Source organism: Aythya marila, assembly GCF_965140915.1.
Source record: "Aythya marila genome assembly, chromosome: 1".
Taxonomy (NCBI): Eukaryota; Metazoa; Chordata; class Aves; order Anseriformes; family Anatidae; genus Aythya; species Aythya marila.
The window spans coordinates 198,690,502-198,707,499 of NC_139042.1; positions in this window are offsets into that span (position 1 = coordinate 198,690,502).

Below are 16,998 nucleotides of genomic sequence, written 5' to 3' on the forward strand. Positions count from 1 at the left end.
CTCCTCTTCTCCAGAATGAACAGTCCCAGTGCCCTCAGCTGCTCCTCGTACGTCTTCCCCTCCAGGCCCTTCACCATCTTCATCACCCTCCTCTGGACACTCTTCAACAGTTTAATGTCCTTTTTGTACTGTGGTGCCCAGAACTGCACACAGTACCTGAGGTGAGGCCTCACCAGAGCATAGTAGAGTGGGACAGTCACCTACCCTCAACCGGCTAGCAATGCCATGCTTGATGCATCCCAGGATACAGTTGGCCGTCCTAGAAGGGCAGTCAGAGAGGTAAGAGTTGTCACCCTCTTCAACCACGTCCTTCCTTCTGCCACAGAGATGTGTAGAATTAAATCCTTTGCCTCAAACTTACAGCTGGTGCTCGCTAACACCATAGTCTCTACTTCCTGCAAGATGAGAGAGGAGGATTTGCAGAAGTGTTAAGCTTCAAAACTGCAACGCAAAGTGGAGATTTATTTTTTTTTTACATGCTGTTATATACTTAAAAAAAAGAAAAAAATAAGCCATGTGTGTCTCAAATTGTCCATTTCATGTTAGCAAATTTGTTTGACCTTTAATCTCTCCATCCTTGCCCTTCTGATCTTAAATATATGGAAAATAGCATTTTTTAATCTCAAAGACTCTTAAAGGAAATTATTATTTGTGAAACATTAAAACATCAGAAGTATCATATATGAACTTCTGGAATAAGCTGAATACTTCTGTAATAAGAGTTGAAGATAATGAAGATGAAAAAAGAGTTATACAAGTAGAGCTTTAAATTAAAGAGCACTGTTCAGAGTTACATGTAACTAAAGACTGTGATAATGCATACGCAAAAAGGGGGACAAATTAAAGTTGCAAATTAATTATGCTTTCTAAATGTTTAACTTTACACGGTACTTTTAAAATAAATTTTCTGTGTATACAGTCATAAACAAAAGTTTCAGCAACCCAAGATTCAAGACTAGTACAGCACACAAGGAATGAAAGATTATTTCAGTAGAGCAGCTCTATGAAAATACAGACATTGTCAGTAAATTGAAAACTATATTCACAGTATCAATTCTCTGCAAGATCTGAACAGCAAAAGAAAATATTGCTGAATTGAAACTTTATAAAAAGAGAGGAGACTGACTCAAAATGTGATCTCATTAATGAATTTTGAATAGAAAAATTTTGAATAGAAAAAAAGAAAGAATAGAAAATAGAAAAATAGAAAGTTTACTTCTTTTGAATATCAATGACTACTAAGCATTGAAGTCATGCAGTAATGAGGAGGCATAGTTAGCTATTTTTGAATAAAACTAATTAAAATCATAATAATCTCATTCCTATTCCTATGATTTTGGTGTGAAAATATAATTTTAAAAGTTTTTTTTTGTTTGTTTGTTTGTTTTTTTGTGGTTTCTTCTGGTTTAAAAAGTGGTTTCTTCTTCAGAGGAGAAGAGTTAATGCTCCAAAAATAACCTTTTCTAATTCAATTTTCATTGGCACTGTAACAGGCTTCCCTGGGAAGTAGTCATGACATCAAGTCTGCTAAGAAACTTCTGGACAACCATAGATATATGGTTTTACTTTTAGGTAGTCCTATATGGTGGCAAGAGTTTGACTCTATGACCCTTGCCCCTTCCAAATCAAGATGTTCTGTTCAGTTCTATTCAAGAAACATACTCCAAAAGTTTACTTACTATGATTTAAGAGTGGTATTGTAAGCAAGAGAAAGACAGCTAGGTGAAGATATAAATACATTTTTCTCTTATTAGTATAGGTGCCAACAACAGATACAAAACACCACCTAACTTCTTGACCAGGTTTACTTAATGATCTTGAAGGCCTTTTCCAACCTAAATGATTCTTTAGTTAAGGATCATTTAGGTAGGATTCTTTCCTTCAGGTAAGATTCTTTCCTTCTGTACTGCTATACACTTATTTATGAGTAATATATGTTTCCAGCATTCTTGGTGTTGTTTTCCTGATTATCTAATCTTTGGTAAAATTAGACATCAATCTCACAATATTGTACAGCATCTTATGGCTGAACCCCAGGCTGTGTCCTTGATTTCTGTGTCTAACACATGAGAACTGAATGTAGCAATCTGCTTCTGAAAAACTCAAAAGTCCTAGTCATAGATCCACTCCTAGATTCCTAGGCTTTTTATATCTTTAGAAAGCAAAAGAGAGCTACTTGTAGGCTATTTCTGGTATATTCTTTCCCCTGTAACAAGTTTCCTATAGCTTGTGGTATTTCCTTTCAAATATCAACATTAAAGAGAATTAAAGAATAGAAATGGCACCTTTAGTCAGGGCAACAACAACGGCAAAGGCTTGTTATTGTGAATGCAGTTCTGTAAAGACAGTTCAGTAGTACAAGAAGACATTTTTCAAGTAAAAATAAAAACAGTAAGAGTAAAAAAGCAAGGTGAGAAGAAAAAGGTTTTGTACTAATTCCTTTTTTTCTTTTTTTTTTTTTTTTTAATTCTATGAAATGTGATTTATGGCAGCTTGTATTGTGCTTCATCTCAAATAAATAAATAAATAAAATCATTCATTTTAATAGAATGGGATTTACCCAGTCAAAAAGTCTGCCTACACTAGCTCCCACAGAAACTTTTGATTACTGCTTTACCATTAATGCATACCATATAATACTTTGCATGAAAATGCCAGGTTTCATCCCATGAGTTTTATTTAAAAAACCACAAGTGTTTTGACTCAAAATGTGCATAATGAGAAGGATTCTGTTCTGAGAGACAGATGAAAGTCAAGAGGAAGTCTGACTTACACTGTTCAATCTTGTAGCAGAAAAATACTCAAGCTGATGAATATATGGAGGTGGAAAACATGAGCCCATTTGAACAGCCCATCAGTGCCAAAGAATACAGTTCTATTCATCCTTATAACTTTCCATTGCTACTTGGCTACTGTCATTAAAGCATCATCTAAAAGAGTGGAAGTGTAGTTTTTTTCCAAATAACTTAAATGTCTAGTTATATAATATACGAATTGAGTATTTAATAGCTTAAGAAAGCTCAGGTTCTTAAATATTGTAATTTCAGAACAGCTGAACTTCACTGTCTAAAGGAAGTGCTAAATGTTGACCACTTGAGAGAGGATCTTGATTCAGATCCAAACTAATATTCTTCTAGATAGTCACATACCTGAAAATAGGATTAGACTATCACAAAGACATCTTGAATGCATTTTTGTTTTATAAAAAAGGCAATTCATTAAACTGCAGAACAATATATCTTATGCAATGAAAGTGCTATTGGAAATCTTCCAAGTGAGAAAGTAAATATTTTATAACAAGAGGTAACATTTTTAAAATGACTTCCAAGCTTGAATCGAGTAAATCACTTAAATGATTTTTTGGCATCTGAGTGTTGGTAACTTTTCAAATTGTGTTTCAGGCTCAGATGATTTTTATAAACACCACTAGAGGGGCTCTTCATATAGGTCTAAACACTCGTGATACGAACATCTAGGTTTGAGATAGTCATCCAATTTCCTGTAAGATCAGTGGAGAGGTCAAAAGATGATGTTAAAATTAACTAATAGTATCATAGAATCAAAAGGTTGGAAAAAGCCTTAAAGATCATCAAGTCCAACCACTAACCTAACCTACCAAGTTCCATCACTAAATCATGTCCCTTAGTGTCACGTCCATGTCTCTTTTCCACCTCCATGGACAGAGACTCCAAGTCCCTTGATAGTTCATTCCAATGCTTGTCCACCCTCTACATGAAGAAATTCTTCCTAATACCCAATATAAACTTCCCCTATCACAACTTGAGACTTTTTCCTCATCCCACTAATTGTCACCTGAGAAAACAGACAAACACACTCTTTGCTGCAACCTCCTTTCAGATAGTTGTAGGCAGTGATGAGATCTCCCCTCAGCCTCCTCTTCTCCAGGCTAAACAACCCCAACTCCCTCAATTGCTCCTCACAAGTCTTGTTCTCTAGTCCTTTCACCAGCTTTGCTGCTCTTCTCTGTATATGCTTGAGGAACTCAATATCCTTCTTGGATAAAAACTGAACACAGCATTTGATTTGTCGTTTCATCAGTGCCATGTGTTGTGGTTTTCCACAACCACTCCCCCTCCTCAAAGGGAAAGGGGGAGAAAATATGATGAAAAGGGTTCAAGGATTGAGAGAAGGACAAGGAGATAACTCAACAATTACCATGATGGGCAAAACAGACTCAGTGTAGGGAGATTAATTTATTGCATATCACTAACAAGCTAGAGAAGTGAGAAACAATAAAAATAAATAAATAAAATTAAATTAAATTAAATTAAATTAAATTAAATTAAAATAAAATAAAATAAAAACACCTTTTCCTCATCCACCCACTTCCCCCCGAGCATCACAGGGGAACAGAAGAATGGGGACAGTGGTCAGTCTCTAATGCTTAATTTCTGATGTTCTTTCACACCTATATACCTGATTCCCATTAACATCCTTAAAATAAATAAAAAAATAAATTAAAAAAAAAAAGTTAACTTGTCAATAACTTTCCAACATTTATTTAAATTTTGAAGACTAAAACTTTTTCTTTCCCATGCATATTCCCTCAGGAACATTTGAGAATATAGTATTTTCATGCTGACCATTAAACTTTCCAAAATCTTAGTATAATAAACAGTATTAATATATTTTCTTCAATATATCTTAGTCATCATGAGAAGAGGCAATTCACCTAACCTTTGCATGTTTTAAACATATACACTTTAAGTAAGTTGCTCACTGTAATGCCTAAATTCCTTTAGCCAAGGAAAAATATAAAATGTTTTTGAAAGACTGTATTGCTGCTTCATTTCCACCTAACTTATTAACCTAAACTGAGATGGACTATTTTGTGACAACATTCAAAGAACACTGCTTTCTAGCATTTACTTTACAAGCAATGGCTTTATGTATTAAAGAACTGTAGTTTATTAAGTACCTAAAATGCAGGTGACATTTAGTCTCACAGGGACAGAATAAGACCTAGATAGTTTTGTATTGTTTTACTTAAATTCATTAAAAGCACATTTACAGAGGTATTAAAGATGACTTGCTGAAACAGAATATTCCCTTACGTTAAAAAAAAAAAAAAGTGTCTCAACAGAGTGCATCCCAACACCAAGAATACTTGAAAACAATACCAATGAATTAATTAATTAATTGGGAATGGAAATTGGACAAGACTAGGCATTTATGAGGATTCCATATACCTTGGAGTATAAGGTATTTGGTTTTCTGTTTCAGTTTGACTTCTGTATTTGATTAGGACTTATTGAGATGGAGTTGTTTGAAAAAATATTTTAAAATTCTCATATGAAATGTGCTGGATGAATGAACAGCATTGTTATACCAACTGTGATATCAGGGAGCAATATCACAGCTAACTGTCATTGCCAGGCAATTTACTATTTACCAAGGCAGCTGAATGATCCAGAGATCTTTCAACTCTTCTCTTATTCAGTAAACAGGTACTGTGTGTCAAATAGCACTTTGACATGAGGAAACATGCCTTTCACCATAGCATTAAATTCCAGCATAGATTTAAAGGCAATAGGAAAACAAAATAAAAATAAAAAAAAAAAAAAAAAAGAGGGGGCAATCCATCATTATTCCAAAATAATATTCCAAATAGAAATTTTGTAAAAAATACCTTCTCTTTCAGTATGAAGAGTGCCATATTCAACCCTTGGTTCAAACCAGTGCCTCACAGCAGGAATAGCACATGGTAATAGAACTGCAATAATATTCTTCTGCACATATGGAACTAGCAAATTATGCCAACTTTTTTAATTGTAAAAAATGATTGAATCACTTCTACTTCAATCTAATGGTCATTTTCCCTAACTGCAAGCATTAATGACTTCCCTGACTAATGAAAATTAATTGCTAGCCCGCCATGACAATTACATTGTGATCGATCAAGTTTAAAGGAGCTGCAAGGGTCATTTGCTGTAATTCTAATGCTATCCATTAAATCTGCAGCAGATGATAACCTTTAACTTAGTTGCATATTAGGGAATACTAATGGTAACTTGAGATGTCACTGTTTATACAAGAGGAGATACATCATATTGTCTGTTTCTCCTAAGACTCGAGGTGTTGCTGTTTTGTAGCTAATATGCAAATCCCCTTTGACATCCAAACATAATATCTCTACAATCTTTTCAAGGTTCTATAAAGGCAGAATTGTACGAATCCAAACATGCTGAGAGTACTCAGCACATTTTAGGATAAGGCTTCTGGCTGTTATACAGAACTAAGTTGTAAAATGAGGATCAAATTTGCTAAGTCTTAATGGAATGCACTGTCAGAGAAATACGTTTAAAGTACGCATCGTATTTTATTGGTCCTGCAGAACCCATCAGCTGTGCAACACTCTTGAATGTCATCTACTGGCTTTTATGCAAAATGGAGTTGTAAAACAAGGTTCAAATTTGTGAAGAGTTATTGAACTCATATTGTACTCATTGGGTTCATAGTGAACAACCAATGTAATTACCCAGAAAAGACAGAACTGCACTGTATGTTTCCGATTGTCTTTTACAGGCACATTATTCATATATTTACAGCATGTACATGCTGTACATGCTGAATTATGCATTTTTTTTCCTTTTTTTTTTTTTTTTTCAAAAAGAAATTAAGAACAAATAACATTGGGTCTAAAACAAAAACAAAATAGCTTCAAAAGGCAAACAGACAAAAACCTTTAAATTGAAGCTTCACAGATTTCTCAGCTGATTTGAACTATCGTATACAGTTAAAGGCAGACAGATGATTTTTGGGAAAGTTTGATATGATTTTCTTGAGATGAGGAAAAGGTGCTTGAAGAAGTGAATGAAATAAATAATTTTAATCTAATTCTGATCTGCTACTTTGTATCTCCTATTTGTGAGTCTATAGGGGCAGGTACTGATTTTAGACTTTTATCTAGAACTGAGTCTTTCATGTACAGAGACACATGGCTTTGCAATGTCATCTTAATAACTCATTTCAAAGGCTGTAGAAGTGTAAGCTAACAAAACGTTTCTACACCTTGTTCCAGTACATGTTTTTGCACAGATAGTGATGCATATTTTGTAAGTTGCTAAATGTGTTTGTGAAGAAATTACTGCAAGAAATCCTGACCTTAGACCTTAGTTGTTTAATAAAGATAGTCCAGGATTATTTTATCTCTTGGGGGTGTTAATTCCGCTATATACTAAATACTATGTCTTCTACTGTCTACACTATATACTAATAACTATGACTACTACTTCAGTGTTTAAGAAGACAAGAAAAGTATTCAAAGCTTGACTACAAACAGAAGAATCATAGAAGCATAAATGTTGGAAAAGACCTCCAAGATCATCTAGTCCAACTGTCCCCCTACCTCCAATATTACCCACTAAACTATGTCCCTAAGTGCTGTCTCCAAGTCCCTATGTCCCAATCCTGTAAAACCCAAGGAAACTTGGAAACAAATATGCCCTGCTACATTGTCACTCACAACCATAGCAATGACCTTACAGTGATCATTTCAGATTTTCTAAAGTGGACTTTTCCTGCCTCTACCAAAAACAAGATCAGTAATGTGCTGAAGAATGCATGGATTGAACTTCAGCAGTATCGTTAAAAAATAATAAATAATAATAATAAATAATAATAATAATATCATAAATCAAGTACTCCAATTTACACTCTATTATTATTTCTCAGGTAAATTTGGCATCTTTCTAGTTTCTTCTAGAAAGTCTACATTATAAATTTACATGGAAAACTACAGTTTGAGGAAGAAAGAAAACTTACTTTCCCAAATATATATTAGCACTTTGGCTAGACTTTTTGAAGAAGTTATTTGATAAGTGAGGTGCTCACTCAGCAGAAGCCAGAACAAAATTTCTTAAAAGATTTTATATTGATGTAAAAAGAGACACCAAGAACTACATTATCAGCCAGCCCTAATTACTCTACAGCTGTAACTATAACTCTAGTTGTAGTACATGTGTAACTCTACATGTGTTGCTATAGTAGCTAAGGACGCTGAATCAGTCAGTATCATCAACAGTGGTAAGTAAGGAATAGAATTTTTGGAGTGTACCTAAAAAAAAAAAAAAAAAAACAAACAAAAAAAGAAATTTAAAACTTTTCCCATGTTACAAGATAACAAAAGTTACTTATTTTTAAATTTGTTTCTAGTGGGGTCTTAGAACAATATAAACTGGCAAGAAATCCACTAAAATAACTTAATATTGTAAATTTATAGAGGCGTAACCAAGATCAGATGCCAGTCTGTGGAAATTGAATCAAGTAATACAGAGATATGAAATCCTTCAGACTACATCAGTTTCATTTTTTGTAAAATTAATTTTGAGCACTTGATTATGTTTGGGTAAAATAGACTGTGGTGGATTACCAATGATCTGTAAAAGTTTCCCATAAGTATCATCAGGGAAAAAAACATACCCTTAGGAGACAGAAAAAATCCACACAATTGCCTACTACACCATGACTACATTAAACACTAATAAAATATTGAGGGGCCTCTCCAGATATTTTTTTGCTCCATCTTAACATTCTTGGATTGCTAAAAACAAACAAACAAACACACAAAAAAACACATATTTATGCCATCTGGGTTTTTGTTTGTTTGTTTGTTTGGGAGGAGGAGGATGGAGAGGGGGAGGATTCAAATTTTCACTTTTTCAACTATAATGTAAGAGTCAAAGCTTGCTGAAATCAATGAAATGGGTTTATTGGCCTTACTGGCATTCACCAGAACCACAATAGGAATAGAAGCTTAAGATTTAGTCACATAAGTATTTTATCATATGCCTATCTTGTATGAAAACCCATTCCCACCAATGTCAATGGCTTTCATATTCTTCAGACTAGGCATATGTTATTTACTGTACTGAATCAAGGCTTTCATGTCTAGTTCTCAAACAAAATTATTGCTTTTTAACCAAATCTCACCTCCAGTATACTTATGGATTCTGACATTTTCAAATAGCCAGCACTAAAAAAATGAAACTTCTGACTGGTTATGGTTTTGAGGCACTTTAGAAACTATAACATGTAAAATAAATTGTCTCATCTCATTGAGTAAAGGTAAAAATCACACCGTTATCAAGTGTGACACTGCTGATGTGGAAAAGAAGTATTGCAACAGGCGATTAAATTGTTAATGGCCAAGTTCTATTCTCAGGTTTGTGGTTTGATGCAGTCTGGAAAAGATGTCAAACTGTATCAACTTTAACTGCTTCTGACAAGCTAAAGGAAAAAAAAATAGCTGAATTGATAAGCTAATCTGTAAGTAAAGAGATACTGTAACCTTTTAAAGACAGAAGACAGATTTAATTAAGGAAATTAACAGATCTTTTAGACACTGCAATTTTCTGAACCTCATCCTTTACTGTCAGGAAAAAGTTATATTCCTTAGTAACACTAATGATAAACAGTAAGTCCCTGATCTAAAGTTAGTCATATCATCTAGATAAAAATGGAGAGAAATGAAGATGGATCAATGTAACTTTGATCATGAGTTTTTCTTTCTCTATCCATTCTTTGATTAAATGGTGTAAGCATCAGAGTTGAGAAACATGAAAAGAAAATGTTGTAACATTTTGAGAATCTTAGAAATAACAATATTAAGCACTTCAAATGGCTCATTGTTCCAAAATTTTAAATTGGATTCCACAGAGAAACATTTTGGTAGTTTTCAAATTTCAGTCTAAGCCATTCTGTCTTAGAACATAGCTCTTTCTCACTTACTGTCTTTTACACTATTTCCTGTTTATTAACTCCAGGACAAGGAATACCATTAATATCTCAGAATCACAGAATCATCTAGGTTGGAAGTGACCTCCAAGGTCACCTAGTCCAACCTCTGACCTAACACTAACAAGTCCTCAACTAAACCATATCACTAAGCTCTAAATCTACACATCTTTTAAAGACCTCCAGGGATGGTGACTCAACCACTTCCCTGGGCAGCCCATTTCAATGCCCAACAACCCTCTCGGTAAAGAAGTTCTTCCTAATATCTGACCTAAAACAGCCCTGGCACAACTTTAGCCCATTACCCCTCGTCCTGTCACCAGGCACATGGGAGAATAGACCAACCCCCACCTCACTACAGCGTCCTTTAAGGTATCTGTAGAGTGTGATAAGGAGCCTCCTTTCTCCAGGCCGAACAAACCCAGCTCCCTCAGCAGCTCCTCATAAGACTCATTCTCCAGACCCCTCACCAGCTTTGTTGCCCTTCTCTGGACTTGCTTGAGTACCTCGACGTCCTTCTTGTAGCAAGGGGCCCAAAGCTGAACACAGTGCTCAAGGTTCAGCCTCATCAGAGCCGAGTAAGGGGGACAATCATTTAGTTAATCATTTAATTTGACTACATTTTAATGGTTGTATCCATGTGTTTTAATTAGACAAGGAACTTTTCAATATAGGTTCAGATGTTAGTGTTTTGCAGAAGGATTACTAAAGTATTAGAAACTAATGTCTGCATAAACCTTCTATTTTTTCCGAAAGAAAAAAAAAAAAAATAATAAAATAAAAATTGCAGAGGGAAGGGAAAAAGGAAGAAAGGAAACAGGAAATAAGGACACTAAACTGGAAGGAGCTGTTGACTCTGTCAAGGGTAGAGAAGCCTCTCGGAGTGATCTTGACAAATTCAAGGGCTGGATAATCACCAATAATATAAAGTTTAAGGAGAGCAAGTGCTGGATTCTGCACCTGGGAAAGGGAAGCTCTGGATATACATACAGACTGAGGGATGAGAATCTGGAGAGCAGCTCCAAAGAAAAGTCATTTGGTCAACAGGTTTTGGTCAACAGCAAGTTGAACATGAGCCAAGAGTGTGCCCTGGCAGTCAGGAGGGCCAACTGTATGGCTGGCTACAAAGGATGGCTACAGAGATCTACATGGGTAGATCTTAAAGATGGCTACAAGGGTCTAGAAGGCAAGAAACTCTAGAGCAGCTCAGGTCCCTTGGTTTGTTCAGCCCAGAGAAGAGGAGGCTGAGGGGAGGCCTCACGGCAGCCTGCAGCTTACTCACAAGGAAAACAGATCTCTGCTGTCTGGGGACAGTGACAGGACCCAAGGGAACAGCATGGAGCTGGGATGGGAAGGATCAGGTTGGATGTTAGGAAAAAGTTCAAGTGGTTCGTGAGGGTGGTCAGGCACTGGAGCAGGCTCCCCAGGGCATTGGTCACGGCACTGAGCCTGCCAGAGTTCAAAAAGTGTTTGAACAACACTTTCAGACACATGTCCTGCTTCTTGGGCGGTCCTGTGTGGAGCCAGGAGTTGGACCCAGTGATCATGGTGAGTCCCTTCCAACTCAGGATATTCTATGATTCCAAGATTCTAAGGAAAAAAAATGACTGAATATTAAGCAGATTAACAGAAAGGATGGATTTATTGTTATTATGTGTGTGTGTCAATCATAAATTAAAAATAATTGAATGGATTTTTCCAAATATTATCATGATTTTCCCAATTACAACTAAAATTAAAATAATAATAATAATAATAATAAAAATAATAATAATAATAAATCCCATTTTCTTTTTAAAGTATTCATCATCATTCTGTTAAAAAAGAGAAAATATATAGAGAGAACAGAATTATCAAAGCAGACAATACAAATAGAACATTTTATGCTATAGTAGCTTCTATATTTTTAACAAACTAGATAAGGTTTGGGAATTAAATAGTGAAGAAATGTTTAATGTAAGGTAAGATACTTTGTATCTTCAGAACTTTATTTTTCTTTAGGCTCTTTTAACTGAATCAACAAGGTATAAATTGACTACAAAGGGAGTTTAGATATCTTGGAAATATATGGCTACATCTATTAAAGAAACCATGAAACATCTACACTTAAGTGTCTAAATCTGGAATTCCACCACAAATGATTCCACACATAGTTTATAGTTTTGTCTCTGTACAGAGTACAAGGTTAATCTTTTATGCCTTTGCAGGTAGAATTCTAATTCATATAGATGTGGAAATAATCTGATATTGAGATCATCTAAGCTCTCTTTGTCATGGGAAGCTGACACTATTCTCTGCTTCTAATCAATCTTATTCCATCAACTCTTTTCAACAGCTGGAAAACTTTTTTTTTTTTTTTTTTTCCCTTTTGAGGACTGAAGCAGTAATGCTTCACTAATCTGACAATATCAGATATTTGCAGCTGATAGCCAATGAGGGTACGTGTCACCTACACTTCAGTTTTTCATTAAGAGCCATGCAACCTTGACATGGAATTATCTCCCTTTTCCCTTAAGAGCTCTAAGTAAGAAGTTTGTATTCCACACTTCACACCTCAAAACAGAAAAGGGACAGTACTGGACTGGATTGTATAACTTTAATTCCTTCTAAGTTCATCTGCAATTAATTCCAGTTTCTACTGACCATCTTCTCATTACAGTGCAATATAAACATTAAGGAACAATAAGAACTTTGGCTCTGCAGCTGCATTACTGAATAAATACTCTAGCTGAGGCTGTTATTTTCAACACTGAATGCTTTGTTTGATAACATCTTAAAAATGTTATTGATCCTGAAACTTTAATGTAAAACATTTGTTAGCTTTATGCTCTGCCATTCACTCTGCTGTTTACAGAGATGTAACAGTTATGGAAGTTCCCTATTATAGCAACTTCATAATAGTTATTTACTTTGAGTCTGATACTTTAAAAATATGAGCAAGTCCTGCCGAATATACTAACCATCTTTCATTCACTTTGATTGTTGACTGCCTTTATCACATTGCTGGATCAGATCAGAAACATGCAGCTGTTCTTTGAACTTTTGTATGTTTTGCATCACCATATTTATGGCAGTAGTAAAATGTTGTGAATCAGCTGAGGGCTGGGCCAGCATATTCTCCAAAGAAGTATTTGTTTTTCAATAGCCCCAACATAACTTTTCATGTGTGCAGCAATTAATATTTCTTTCTTTTCTCAATAATTGCACTGATATCCTATAAATTATATTTCTTTAGTATAAAAATGCAAATCACTGTTAGAATTTATGAAAATGCAAGCTTTAACACCCATTTTTTTGGCTGAATTCTGGAAGAGCCTGAATATTTCTTTCTTAAGTGGCACTAAATTTGTAGTATCAAACCTCAGTTCCAGTTGTGGGCAGTCAGAAACACTGCCATACCTACTGAGCTTTTAAAAAGAAATAAAGAAAGAGGGAAAATCATATATTCATGTCCTGTTAGTCTGAAGAGCTAATTTCTCTAATGATGATTAAAGAAGTTCACTGATGTACTTTCTTCTGATCTACCCCTATAACTCAACAATATGTTTAACTGAGATAGAAAATGTAGAGCCTTTTTCCTAACCTGATTACCAATGACCAACTCTTACTAATATTCTTAATATTTCTTATGAATAAATAATACATTAATAAAATAATAATTTCTTGATGATATTCTATGAATATTGATATCCTTGAGTCAATGTATGAAACAGATTACAATAAAATATTTTAGAAACTGATTTCCCTAGTTACATTTCTACACACCTTTAATCTTATCTGATCTCAAAAGTCTGCAACTAAACAGCTGGTTAACCAAGTTTAGCCAGGACAGGAGCACTGCTGATGCCACCTTTTATGATCATGTTTTGAAGATAAATGCTTTCACTATGAGTGCAGTCTGGAAAGAAAATTTTTCTCAGTGGTCCTGATCCACAAGGGTGGCAGGTAAAATGCTTCAAAGCAACATTTCATTGTTACTCTACTTTGTTTTGACTTATGAGGAAAAGAAGCATGAGATTCACTCTACAATGCTTAGTAGACCTGTTTGATCTTGTGGTCAAACACCAAGTGGGGAAATGCCACATTGAGACCAAGTTTCCACTGACTTGACAACAGTCTCATACTTGACATATATACACCATAATTTCTGTCCTATTTTCTATGAATTATTTATTTTGCAAGAGAAATAACATGACTTTTTTTTTTTTTTTTTTCCCAAACAAATTATCTGTAATAACTTTGGCATATATATTTATATTTAAGAACCACTAGTCTGAAAATCCTTAAAGCTACTATCACCTCAAAATATTTCTGTGAATGCTATGCCTTAAAAATTAGGTTTCAATATATATATATATATTTTACTTAGTTCAACGTTTTTCTCCAATACTGACTTTGGTAACTTTTTTACAAATCTATTATTTCCTTCTTTTTCACAATATTTCCATAGTTAACTAAAATATAAACAGCCAGATTCTGTTTCTCTTTACTGTGTTGCAAATAACCAAAATTCAGATGAAATTGGGAGATATTTACCAATACAATTGAATGAGACTACATCTCAAGAAATGTAAAATAATTATAATCTTCAGTAGACCATTATAATGCTATGTCCATCTGTTTAGAATATTCTACACTTTATGGTCTAAAGCAAGATGCTTATATCCGTGAAAGGAAAAGAGCTTGTCAGGCATTAAGAGGTCAGGAGTCTACTGAGGAAGAAAAGCAGGATGTCACCATCTTGAAGACCATAGTACATTTGAAATGTACTTTGCCAAATAAAAGGATGGTTTTCTAAATCATGGCCAACAGAAGAGTTCATTGTCTAAGAAATCCACTGAAGCCTTCCTTGATGTAAGCTAAACATATATAGAGGGAGGAGTGGGATAATCTTAAGGTTTTTTTCCAAGTGATTTATTTGCTTTAAAAGCAGCTACTGAAAAGCCATGACAAAAGGTACCTTTGAGAAAATTAGTAGGTATAGTCCTATAGTGATATGCATCTTTCATCTCACTTCATATACAAAGGTATTTTTTTTGCTGTAGTACTGAATTCTGTGTTTCTTATATGTTGTATATCAAAATTAATACTGTTAATAAATACTTACCACTGCAAAATTTATTTTTATTTTTTAATGAGCAGAAGAGCTTAGCAACACATTTACCATCAGTCACTTAGTTTCTGCGTGCAGTACTTTACAGACTGAATGACTTAAGAATCAGCACATCAGTGAGTTCTGCACTTTATTTAGACACTTGTAAGATGCCTGAAAGTATCTTCATTCATTTCAGTTAACTGAGAGTCAAAGTGTCCAAAAGAGAAGAAATTTGATCATTCTCAGTTGTTTATAAGCCTCCTGGAATTTGATCTTTTCAGAGACACAAGGAGTGTATTTTCTGGCTCATATACCTTGAGCAGCTTAGTTTCATATGAAGAATCTTTGTAACTCCAGATGATGTGAGAACCAGAGAGACCACAAGTTCACTGTTATGTCCCCGACCATGCTGGTAGAGCTGACAGTTTCAAGCAAACCCTAGAGCCCATCATTAAGCCTGTAATCTAAGTAAGCTTTACCAGGAGCCATCAAGAAACAGTGAACAAGACCTCATTTCATTGACTGCGAAGGGTGTTTTCTGGCTTTTTCTCTTTGCATTTTCCAAACTGTGTCAAGGCAGTAGATATTAGCTATAAATCTTGGTAGACTTCTGCCAGTTCACATTCTAAAGCATGCATAGCATCTGAGTTAGCCAGTCTCAGAGTAGGCTTTATTTCATAATGGCTCTAGCCACAGTATAAGCTGGCAATGCTCAGCTGGCATTCTGAACACTAGGGTGTTTTGCCAAACAACACAAATTAGAAGAACCCCAGGCAGCTTTACTGCTTCCTGGTGTTGGCTTTTGGGCAGAGAAATGAGGAACTGTGAACCTGACAGCTCCACTGAACAAAGAAGAAAAGACAAACTGGAATATCTTTATTAAAGTTCAACAATAAAATAAATAAGTGCTGGATGTGTAAATCCAAACGGATGTTTCAGCACTTAGGCACTGTGTCTACATCATGATTTGTAGATGTTAGGTAGAAGTTCTACTTTATCCCTGCTTAAAAACAGAGCTTACAATTTGCCAACACAAGGAGGAAAAAGAAAAAAAAAAAAAAAAAAGTCTATCTAAATATGCGCTGCTGGTTGAATTTCAAACTGTAAAGCCCAAGGATTTACAACTACCCATTTTAAGCTCACCAGTCCAGATGTTTATTACCATTAATTCAAATCCTTTGCTATGGATATTACCTTGATTGGAAATTAAAGTCTTTATTACTGAAGAAAGAGTACAATAATGGAAAATTAAACTAATGCTCCCATTGGGGCAGTATCTTCTGACAACTAATTCAGATCTATTTTGGCTCCAGAAACCAATGTTTGGCCAATACCATCTGTAAAGTGTCAGCCACACATTCAAAATAGTAAAGGAAGAAGAAAATTGGGTATGAAAATTGGCATGTTTAGGTCCGAGTCTTGGGAACACTTGATTTTGGGTTGAAGCAACACCAACATGACTGTTTTTTAAGCACAAAGCACACCTAACCAACAGACAGCTGTGAATGATTTGCTTTACCCTTAACCATAAAATTCAACATGGTGTGCCAAGAATCTGAATTATGAGGCAAAGGGAAAAAAGGGAATAGGCTTCCAGTAATGAAGTGTCATCCACAGAAGAGAGGAAAAATAATGGAAAAACTACATGTATGATTATCTCCAGTCATGGATAATTTTCAGTAACATAGGATAACAATTATTAGGGCAGGAATTCAATCCAAAACCATGTGTTTGGTCTTCTTTCACCCTTCCGAACTGTAACCTATTTTATGGTGGAAGGCATACTGCTGAAACACAATAAGTCATTTTATTTCTGAAATTCCATTACTTTGTATTTCCCATAAACTATCTTTGCTAATTGGGGTATTAATACATTTCACTTGCTAACATTATTAGCTCAGTTACACAGGTGCTATTTACTTCTGCAAAACTTTCTGAAACTGTAATGAATGAAATAGACAATATTCTATGTGAAGAGGAATGAGGAGGTGGTAGAAGTAGAAACAAAAAAATTTGAGGCTATAAGTTTAGAAACTTCCTGGGCTTACCTGAAGCATTAAACAAACCAAGAATCATTTTCTGACCAATTGATTTTATTTTCTCTAAGCAGATTTCGTATTATTAGTTGGGGAACAAAGCAGGAGAGA